Source organism: Chaetura pelagica, unplaced genomic scaffold, assembly GCF_000747805.2.
Source record: "Chaetura pelagica isolate M959 unplaced genomic scaffold, ChaPel_1.0 scaffold542, whole genome shotgun sequence".
Lineage (NCBI taxonomy): Eukaryota > Metazoa > Chordata > Aves > Apodiformes > Apodidae > Chaetura > Chaetura pelagica.
The window spans coordinates 178,361-190,207 of NW_009952493.1; the positions used below are offsets into that span (position 1 = coordinate 178,361).

General features: G+C 47.4%; 1 protein-coding gene across 1 annotated transcript in view; it reads right to left on the reverse strand.

The window, feature by feature from the left end:
- WNT3 (wingless-type MMTV integration site family, member 3) overlaps nt 1–11,847 on the reverse strand; it is a 47,244-nt gene that overhangs the window by 35,094 nt on the left and 303 nt on the right. The window lies entirely within an intron of this gene.

Below are 11,847 nucleotides of genomic sequence, written 5' to 3' on the forward strand. Positions count from 1 at the left end.
CTGAAACCGCCGCGTTTCCAGCGTCTGCACACCTACGGTCCCGGAGCCGCGTGCCGACTGCCGCCGCTTTGTGGTGGGGGGGGGCGGCCTGCGCTTGGAGTGCCCGCAGCCTCTTTGCTACCCAGCTCATCCTACCTGCACTGCCGTGGTGAGACAATTCCGGCTACCCCAGCTTATAGGGGAAAATATAATCCAGCCATTCGGGCATACCCCTCCCCTCTGCTTCCCTCACGTGAATAAGATGTGTAACTAAGGTGTACCCATATATGTTTAATGTGTTGTAATCACTCCTTTTGAACCTCCTGCCCCGAATTGCTTTGTTTTCCCCACAATAAACCTTGCTGTTGTTAGAAATATTAGTAAGCACTGAGCAGGTTATTCACTCAAAAAAGTCGGGACATAAGTTCCTGTATCCTCTGTGTGAGGCGATACCCACGTGTGGATCTCTCAGCAAATCCTGATAAGTTAATACACTCCAAAAAGGAGATATAATAGGTCACGGATCGTGACAGAGGGGCAACAGGCACAAGTCAGAACACAGGAAGTTCCATTTAGATATGAGGAAAAACTTCTTTCTGGTGAGGGTGATGGAGCCCTGGGACAGGCTGCCCAGGGAGGCTATGGAGTCTCCTTCTCTGGAGATATTCCAAACCCACCTGGATGCAGTCCTGGGTAAAGTGCTTTAGTTGTCCTATTTCAGCTGGAGAGTTGGACTAGATGATCTCTAGAGGTCCCTTCCAACTCCAGCAATCCTGTGAAACCCCCCCAAGGGCTTTAGTACAAATTAAGTCTCCAAAACTATGATACTGAATGTTGTCTTAGGCTGAGGCAAATATCCCTTTTCATAAGGGACATTATCAGCTCCCAGACTCTCCCAGTTTTCTCCCTTCACCAAGCAGAACCAACAGGCCATGCCCCACATAAGCCACAGAAATCTTTGTTTCTGCAGATCTGATTTTGAGGACATTTACAAGAAAAACGAGCAAACTGAAATGAAGACTAAAAATTCACAACCAATGATAACTCTGTTCTACATAAACTTCTTGCCAAGCAGAAATCAAATGCATTTAATTAAAAAATTACTAAAGGTGATTTGGTTGTTGCCAAAGATAATGAGGCCAGAGCACATGCAATGCCATGATCAGAATTTAAAAACACAAAGGAAAAGCCTTTGCAACAGAAGTAAAACATGACTGCAAAAAGCATCAGCAAACAAGGGGAATGTATTCTAGGAAATCAGGTGAAAAACTGATCAGTGATGAGAGAACTGCAGGGCTGAGATACAGGGTATCTGCTCTTGGCTGCTGTGTGGGCTGGAGGCTGGAGCAGTAACTCCTACCAGAAAATACATCATGTTGTATGTTTGCAGACAAGTCTGGGCCCAGCTGTCTGGTGTGTGCAGATGATGGGAATCATCTGATGGGCTGTAGACACTTCAGCTGGGACCATTGTCCTGGTCTGCCACCATAGTCCAAGGAGCAAAATGGACACTGAGCTCATTTCAGACCTTTGTGAGCAAACCCCACCTGCACCTGTGCCAACGTCAGCAAGACAAGCAGCTGGGATGGAGCTGCCTGCCCTGGAGATACCTCCAGCAGGAGAAGGGGAGGGGTGGAGAGACACTTGTTAGGGCTCCACTAGGGCTGTGGAAGCCCCCGTGCCAGCCCCAGGGGTGTCTGCAGATTCTAATTGTAATTCTTCACAGCTGCTAGAAAGTAACTACAGGATATCTGGATGACTATGAGACATGGGAATGGGATCAGAATAACAAAACCAAAAGTCTATCATTCACCACTGGGCCCTTCTGTTTTAAACTCAAAGTGTCTGTTTGCTGAAAATATAGAGGAAGATTTTCAGTGTCTGAGCCAACGCCTGCCAGGCTGGCTCAGGAAAAGTGCATCTCATTCAGAAATGAGATGTGCAAGCACTGGAAAAAGTGCCAATTAGACTTGATTAAATTTGGAAGACTAATTAAAACGAGGAAAATTTCAGAGAAATGTGAAAAAGCAAATTAGCAAATCAGGAAACCTGTCCTTAGAGAAGGAATTAGGAACTTTGGCTCCTTTATAGTAGCACATCTGTTTATCAAAGCACAGCTCTTTCAAAAGTGGCAAATCAGCTACACTCACAGTTCTGGTGATCAACATTTTTGTTGCTACAGAGTAAATATTCCATGTCTCAAGCTTGTGCAGTAAAAGCCGTTTCAGCCGGGGATGGCTCACAGCTTCTGTCTTGGGTGAGGGTGGAGGTTTTCTCAACAAACCTGCATCAGCACTGGGCTGTCTGTCTGCTAATTACAGTGGATGGATGGATGGATGGATGTTTGGTGTGGAACAGGCACCCTCCAGCCAGGGTATGTGTTAGATAAGAGAGATGAGATATAACTATAAAGGACTGCTCTCTAACTCAGTGTTTTGCAAATACCTTCTGTTTTGGAGTCAGTTTGGAATTTTTAAGGACTTTGGCTACACTCCAATTTAGAATAAATACTAAGAAACATGGTGTTCCTTGTCTGGAAAAGGTGGAGACTCTCAAGGTGTGCCTAGTATTATGATTTCTTTCCAGGTACTATCATAGGAAAAGCTCTACATTCATCTGCAGTCAATGCAGGGACAGTGTTCAAAAGGCTCTAAGTGTTAATGACAATTTTGTGCTTCATAGTCTGTGCCCCATGGGTGGTACTTTGGTGTGGTTTTCACCATGTCACACTCCTGGTATGGTCTTTATCCTGAAACTTCCACTAAACAACATTAAATAATGTCTCCTGGTACCCCCCTCTATCAGAAGCTATAATATTCCCTCCAAATTTGAACAATATTAAATCACTTCAATTTGTAGATACAAAGTGGACCTCAGACCAGGTCAGCAAAAATAAGGTTGCATCTGTCAACTGAAAGCTAAAATTAAACTTTGAGTAATTTAAGAAACATGAGCTATAACTGTCTATGTATAGGATATGTAAATTATAGAGGGAAGCTCCTGACAAATCCTTCCCATTTCATATCCAGCTTTTCTGGGAGAGGAATCCCATCACAATTCTCTTGCCATGGTTTATAATTTTGAGAAGCACATTATAACCTTTTAGAACTATTCCAGGTTGGGAACAATTTCCACTACAAGCCCCTTTTAGTGCCATTGCTTTCAGGAAACTGAGAGCAAATTGTGCTTAAATAAAGAAAGAATTCCAGCCTCCTGGAATTTTATTTCTAGGTTTAACTGTAGCTCCTGAGACACGATCCTATCCATATGGACATAGATAAAATCCATTAATCCATCTTCAAAAAGCCTTTTGTAAAAGTTTCATAATGTTCTAAAAATTATAATAGCTACTCAGAAATATTCTTGGATGCACAAAGGTCTTGACCAAGGGCTTTGGGTGTGCACTTGTTGCTGAATGGCTGGACCCTGAATCCAGATTTTTTTCTATTTTAATGCTCAAAAAATGTTCCATATTTGATAAACCATCACATATGGAAAACAGCCAAACACTGGTCAAGAGGAAGGCAGTAACCAGCAGCTGCTAAGGCTCCTACTAGATGTGCCTAGGGTGCTTCACTCAGACCTAGCAAAAATTTCAAACCAGGCTCAAGTTGAGCCAAATTACCATAGATATTATTTTGACCCAACACAGCTCATGGACCAGCAGCTTCTGTGTCTGAGCAGCAGATGAGGTGCATTTCTAGACATGTTTCTCACCTGCTGGTGAGCCTGAGAAACTGGGATTTGTAGGACACATCATGTGAAGACATTTTCTAGTTGAACACATGACAGGATCAACTGAAACTGCAGTGCATTTATATCTGCATGTGTTCAATATGCAGCACAATTCTGTTAGCTGTATTATTTCATATTTAAGGTTTGCTTTTTTTGCTCTTTAAAATTGGCTGCTTGGATACTTTCCTGCCTTTCCATGCAAAATCCAGACACTAGTTTGGGTTGAGCTGCTTTACTTGGCAGTGGAGAGGCCTGAGGAACATCACTGAGACTCTATCACCTGCTTCAAGTGGAAGATAACCTTCTGCCTCCTGGTTACCAGCCCTGGTGAGTACGTGGCAGTGTTCACTGAGCCTCAGGATTTCAGCTCAATTGTGAAAGTTTGATTTAAAAGTCAGTAGTGATTTAGTCATGTCCTCTGAGGGTTCAAGCCACCCAGGCCCCCTACTGGGAGGGAGGAAGGGCTGAGACTGTCTTGCTTCTCTCTTGGCTCACACCCCCAGAAGAGCAGTGACCAAGTGGAGGAGCTGGAGACCAGCAGAGCCAAGGCAGATCAGCAAGGAAACATTAGCTGGAGACCTGTCATGATCTACCTGAAGTGGCAGTGACTCACACCTGGGTACAAAGGTGTATCACAGGTAGCAGAGTGACACAAGTGAGCATCAGGTTTCCCCTTGCCAGGTGTTGGGGCTTTTGCCCTCATAAGCCGTGGGCTGTCACAGGGTGAGAGCTGCTTCATTGTGTTCAGGGTCCTGAGGAAGGTCTCACTGCCCATTGGACCTGTGCTGGGGACTGAGGCATCCAGGAGCTGTCTAACAATTTGCAGCTTCTGCAGCACTGCTGCTGGCCTCAGCAAGGGGTCTGTCAGAGCTACAGGAATGACAGGATCCCTGGACGTTCCTATTCCAAGCACCTTCTCAGAGTAGGACAACCCCAACACCAGCCCAGGCTGGCTAGAGCTTCATACAGGTGAGTCCTGCAATGTCCAAGGAGGCCTCCAAACCTCCATGGGCACCTGGCTCAGGGCCACACCACCCTCTTGAAGGAAGCATAAACCCTGAAGTCCCATCTTGTGGCAACTTTGCTATGTTGACTGACAATATGGAGAGAAGATGGGCTCCATCAGACTTACAAGAGCCCTTGAAGAAGCCAACAGGTTGCAGATAAATAGCCTTCAGTCTCCTCTGAATGACAAAATGAGCTCAGATTCCACCTCCTCTCATGGTAAACCAGGTCTTCCTGGATCCTTACCATGTTGGAAGCACCCACTGGCTACTCTCCAGTTTGTCTACATCCTTCTTGAACTGGAGAGGGAAGGAGACATTTCTCAACCCAGTATTACAGGTGCCCCAAATGCCAAGCAGGGGATGACAGGTCCCCTCAAGCCCACAGTCCTCCCAGTGTATCTCAGCACAGAGTTCATTTGGTTTGAAATGAGAACAAGTGTGGACTCGTGGATTCTGTCAAAGAATCCCAGACTGGTTTGGGTTTAAAGGAACTTTCAAGATCATCCAGTCCCACCCCTGCATGGGCAGGGACACCTCCCAGCAGCCCAGGCTGCTCCAAGCCCCATCCAACCTGCCCTTCAACACTGCCAGGGATGGGGCAGCCACAGCTTCCCTGGGCAACCTGGGCCAGGCTCTCACCACCCTCACACCAAAGAATTTCCTCCTCATGTCTCACCTCAATCTCCCTCTTCCAGTTTTCACCCATCCCCCTCATCCCATCCCTCCCTGCCCTTGTCCCAAGTCCCTCCCCAGCTTTCCTGGAGCCCCTTCAGGCACTGGAAGCTGCTCTAAGGTCTCCCTGGAGCCTTCTCTTCTCCAGGCTGAACACCCCAACTCTCCCAGCCTGGCTCCAGAGCAGAGCTGCTCCAGTCCCTGATCATCTTGGTGGTCTCCTCTGGACTTGCTCCAATAGCTCTGTGTCCTTCTGCTGGGGGCTCCAGACCTGGACACACTGCTGTAGTGGGGGTCTCACCAGAGAGAAGCAGAGGAAGAAAATAATCTCCCACCACTATCAGTTTCCCCACCTGCACACATACACACTGTATCAATGGAGTGTGAAGAGTCTACCTGTCTATCAAGGTGAATGTTGACAGGCAGCTGTGGGAAGAAGTCAGGATGTAAAGAGCTGGTGTGTGAATTCACCTGTTAGTGGCCCAGATGTTGCCCCTCAATTCCTAGAGCTTTTGCATGGGGTCCTTTAGGCAGGTGCTTCACTTTGTCAAATGCTACTTCTGACGAAGGATTCACAGAATCAGGGAATTGCTTTGGCTGGAAAAGATCTTTAAAATAATCCAGCCCTTCTGTCCCCAGAAATGCTCTCTGTAAGGGCATTTCTTACTGCTCTTTCCTGTTGTACTCTAGAGGCATTTTGAAGCTGTTGCTGAGCTCAGAACTCTGCTGCACTGCCCTGTGCCACTGAGGGAGACAATAAAACAAGAGGTGCAGCCCTGGCACCTGAACACTCTGCCAGGGCCTGGGCCGAGCTGGGGTTCACAAAGCTGTACATGTGGGGAGGTTTAGATTAGGTATTATAATTTCTTCACTGAACAGGCTGCCCAGGGAGGTGGCTGAGTCTCCATCCCTGGATATGTCTCAGAGACACATAGATGTGGTGCTTGGGAACATGGTTTAAACCCTGGGCTTGGTAGAGTTGGGTTAGTGGTTGGCAGAACTACAGATGTTATAGCCTTATGGATGGACTCAATGATCTTAAAGGTCTTTTTCAACCAGAATGATTGTGTGTCTCTCCTCAGAAGCTCTTCTCTGGCAATGTCTAGGGCTACTAATGCTGCACAGGACAGACAATGCATCTCACTTCCAGCTTGACAAGCTCTTGCTTTCCTGGTGTGGCCCATTTGCCAGGGTGCTGATATGGATTCCCACAGGCCATGCCTTGCTATGGAAAATGCTGAAGAAAACCTTTTAAACTACAAGAACTTGAACCCTGTGGACATTTATTTATTGACAGCTGTTTCCTCTGAGCAGCCACAGGTCACCCCAGCACCTGTTCCCATCAGCTCTGGCCTCACTGCAGTCCTTGGGCAGCTTCACCTGCAGCTCTGGCAGACCAGGCTGTGACTCCCCCAGGGGCAGACGCTGCTGGTGACCCCTTAGACGTGTCCACCCCTCCAGAATCCCCAGCAGCAGGGGACCCAGGGTTTATGCATCAGCTCTTCCAGTTCAGAGCTTCACGTGCCAGCACAGCCCACTGGTGGAGCTGCTTTGGCTTCATGTGCCAGAGCAGGAGCCAGGGCAGCACCTCTGGGCTTGCACAGCAAGTGCTGCCAGCTCTGCCACTGACAACCTCTGTCAGCTCCTTACTCATTTTTCCCCAGAATTGGGTGCATCATAAGCTGTAGGAAAATGCTACAGGGGTTTTTTCCCACTTCTTTTGTAGTGGCACAACAGCTGGATTTGCATCAGGAAATCCACTCTTGTTCTTGCTGCTGCCCTGCAAGTTTATTCCTTTTCAATAAAAGCACCTTCAAGGGCCCATGTGCCTTTAACAGGCTACAGGATATAAGGGCTTTGAAACTTCAGAGGATGAAAAGACCAACTCTGCCAGGACAATGAAGTCTCCCAATCATTCCAGCAAGGTGAGACACTGCAAGCTACAGGAGACACGTTGTTTGTCACCTCAGACTGTGTCTACATGCAAATGGTTTTCATACACAGATTTTTTCCTAATGAGGAAGTCGCTGTGAGACCAGTGAGAACATGTTTTTAAGTCTCTCTCTGCCTCTTCCTAGGGGCCCAAGGCCACTGGGATGCTCAGTCTGCAGTCAAAGCCTCCAGCCTCCCCTGAGAACATGTCTAAGGGACAGATATAAAATTTAATAACATTTAATAGACAAAGCCTTCCTTGCAGTTGCCAAGTCATCTGCTTAGAGGCCAAGTAATGCTGGATGGGAAGACACATGTGGTGAGTCATAGTTTTGGGCAGTGAACTAATTAATACTATGCCTTGAGAAATGATGAGAGGAGTGGGGCTGAACCTTTTACTCCCTGTTTACACCATGACTCCGAATATGACTCCTTTCTCCAGGCCAGTCACACACCAGAGGGTTTCAAGACTCCTTGGTGAGTGCTGCCCATGGAAGAGGAGAGCATTTGGTGTTTCTTCTCAGTTCATGGGTGGAGTTGCCTCCCTGATTGTCTTCTTCAGCTCCTGAACACGTATGAGCATCCTGGGAGCAGTTTCTGGTTGTTTCCTGTCTCTCCTCTCTCTGTTTGCTTGCACTGACACAGCTCTGGCCATGGGCTGGATTTTCATCTAAATTCTCTCAGGATGTTACCAAGGAGCTCTGAGTCCATCCATCAGTCTGTCAATGTGCTGCATTGACCAGCCTTTCATACCTTGATCCTCCCCATCCACAATGGCTGAGACATGGTCTGTCCTCCAGGCTACTCTTGGGGCACTTGTGATTAAATTAATGACTGCAGGTGTGATTGGTGTAATCACCATCACTTCTCCTGGCACCTAAAGGGGTTGTTGGCATGACCCACAACTGCTGCCTGTGGGGCTGGGGTTCCAGCCATAGCCCCTTTGCCCACTTAGCTCCCATCCTTGCCGTCCCTGGGAGGTCAGGAGGAACAGCAGTCCTGGGTGTCCAAGGCCTCACCATGTCATAAACCATCATAGAATCATGGAATGGTTTGAGTTGGAAGGGGCATCCCTCCACCTCTTCCTTCTCAGGCTCTCCTTTAGAAGCAGCAACTCAGACAGCTTAAGTGCTGGACATGTATCTGAGGAAGATTTTGTTGGCTTCAGCTCCTCTTGTCAGCAGCCTCTCAGGCAGCACTTAGATGACCTTTTCCCATCTGTGCCCCATTTGTTCCTTGTCACTGCTGTAATGGGATGGAAGCATGTGAAGAAGGGTTGGACCTGTGGCCAAACACCACCCTGCTCTCTGAAGGTCACATCTACAGTCTGTGCTACCCCTAGACTGTGCTCAGACATTGCCTGGGAACATGCTGGCTGGTCAGGGACAGGGTGATGTCAGGGAGTTGTCGGCAAACAAACTGGGCTGCAAACTCCCCCTCTTGGCTTTGCAGTGGCTCCACTGTCCCTCTGCCACCAGTGAGCCTGGACCCTGCAGGTCTGTGTTAGCCTCAAAGTTCTTCACAGTCCACCTGTCCCTGTGCTCTCCGTGCCAAGATCCAATGGCTTGAGCCTCACAGCCTGGGACAAAATGTGTCACCATGGAGCCAAGGGCAGGATCCCCCTTCCAACGTGGTGGTGAGCAAGCTGGAGGGTTGCTGTGGAGTCATGCTCCTCCAGACAGTATGACCAAAGGGGCAGCATCCTCCCAGGGCCCCTCAGTGAAAACACAGCTCAGTGCAACCCCTCAGGTTGCCTTTATCCCTCCCACCCCAGTGGCACTGGTGTCATGCTTGCTGGTATTGTCTGGCTGCACTGGATTGTTCCAGCCACCCCTGAGCCCCTTCACCAGGGGCTGAGACCCTGCTCCATTGCACATCTGTGTCTCTTGCACAGCCAGACTCTTCCTCCCCACCACAGCAAGAAACGTTTTTCCTATTTATGCCCCAGAGCAGAAACGATCTGTTTAGATTTTGCTGCCAAAATATTCCCTGTACTGTAGAAAAAAACCCCAGCAATGTTGCAGCACCAGCAGGACCGGGCACTGTCAGGTCCTGGGGTCCTGTGGGATGACTGATCATCCTCAGGGCTTGTTTAGCAGAAGTGGGTGCAGCTGGGGCTGGGGAAGCACCGATGATCTCCCACCCAACCTGGCCTGGAGGGCTTGCAGGAGCCCTGGGCTGATGCTGGGCCCCATCCTTGGTTTCCTCCCCCTTTTTGGGGTGTGTTGAACCCTGCCAGTGGGACTCATCCCCCCAAGTCTGCTGTGTGCCTGCCTAGGAATCACAGGACCAGGAAGACAACTGGAAGAAGATGCTTTGTTTACCAGTGTCAGATCGTGCTGGAGCCCACTGGGTAGGATCTCACCCCACAGAGCAGATGCTCTTGGCCTCCAGTGGGACTGAAGGAGACATTTAATTCTGCACGCTGAGGGAACCATTGTCTCTGCCCAAGCAGCCAGGTAGCCCTGGCCCAGATATTTCTGCCGTTCTGTTCCTCAGCCTTCAAGAAACCTCTAAAACCCTTTGCCATTTTTTGATGGCCCCTCAGCCCCACGTGGGGCATCTCCTCACACCCCTTCAGTGCAGTGGAGATGCTCTGGCTCCTTGGTATTGCCCGAATCTCAAAAAAAAATATGCAAGATGTGGATTTAATGAATGAAATTCTGCTGGTAGCTTGTTCGACTCCCTCCTTCCCTGTGGATGCTGCTCACCATGCCCCTGGTGTTTCTGCCTTACACGTCCTCTGTATTGTTCATTTTGGGTGAACTTGTAGGGATTCTGGGGAAGACAAGGACACCTGTCTGCAGCATCTTCTCCTGAAAACAGTGAGAGATGTTTTATTCATGGGGACATTTTTGCTTCATGGGGAAAAGACACGACCTTTTTGTCAAGGTTTCCGTTCCTCTCTCTGAGAGTCAAAACCCTCCTTGATTTGGGCATTAAATCCTGATTTATATCAGAGCCTGAGGCAGGTCAGGAGCTGGCGAGACCCTGGGACAGTTGGCACCACAGCAAAGCACCTCTGCCCTACATGGATCCTTGCCTTTAGATCCAGCCATGCAATTTTGACCTGTTCTGCATCCCATGGCACAGCCCTGTTCCGACACACGGGTCCCCAGAGGAAGGAGAGAAGGGATGTAAGGAATCAAAGTGATGCTGCCTGTATTTCAGTTGGCTGCCCTGCCCCGGGATTAGGTCCTGAAGTTCGGCAGCCATGCTCAGGGCAAGGAAATAATTTCATTCTTCAGGAAAACCTGCTGTGATTTAGCCATTTCATGAACCTGCGTAGCTTTTAAATGCTTCCTGAGCATGGACTTGTCATTGTATTCTCTGCCTTTCTCTACTGGAACTGCACGTTTTCATTCTCCAAGTCCATGGCAATAAGCTGATTATTTAAAACATTTTGTCTTCTCCTTCTGATTTCTAGACATTCCCAGACCTTGCAGTCCATTTCCAAGTTCACTCCCACCTACTTCTTGCCATCTCCATGTTGGCACTGAAAGGATCGAATTCAGTAATAAAAGAAGAGACTTTTCTGGAAAGGCAAAAATAGCCCAAGAATCTCAGTAGCACCAAAACCCAACATCTCTCGCTTTGCCCTCCAGATCATTTGGTTTTACAACCTCTACCTGGTACAGACAGAAACTTAACAAGATATATCCCAATGAGAAACCCACATGATAACAAGAGAAATTAACTGAAATATTCTGTTATGCAACTTGCTGTCTGCTGGCTTTAAATGACCTAAATGTCTTAGTCTGTATTTTTTGTTCTAAAGTGCTTCCAATTACATATTCTTAATATATTTGTGTATACACTGTTATATTTATTTTTAAAAGAAGTAACCCAGGTTACTCAACAGCCACATTTTAAGATATAACTGGTTATTAAAAAAAATTATTTGCATTGTATGTGCAAAAAAATAAGTGACATTTCCATAATTAAAAAGAACAAAATCTGTCTTTGAGGAATTTTCCTGGCGAATATTTTCTCAGGTGCCATTTGCGTTCTCAGCTTATTTGCCAGACCAAATTCACATGACAGAATACAACAAAAGGAGAGAAAGAAGTCCAAAAAAACTGCAGCAGCCGAAAAAGAAAATAGAATTAAATGGTTCTTTTTTTCAAGATGGATCACAGTTTTATGTAAAGGAGGGAAATACTTGCTACACAGTCCTGCAACAGACCAAATTCCTATCGCACTAGAAAGACAAACCGCATCCTTTCACATCTAAAACAAATGTCTCTTGCTCCAGTGAAAAAAATGGAGAAATTAAGAGTGGTGGGGAAGACTCCATTTGTGCAAAGAGAAACCCAGACATTGTCCTTTAAAAATAACCCCAAACTTTTCATTAATTACCAGTCAAATCTGGGGGATTTATGTTTAGAATCAAACGTGCAATCATGGCCAGCCCAGCAGGGTGAAGGGTGAAAAGGAAGCAACGTGCACACACACAAATCCCATAGCTAATAATTAATTAATTCATTAATCAATCATAGAAAGAGGGGGGGGGGAGGAGGGG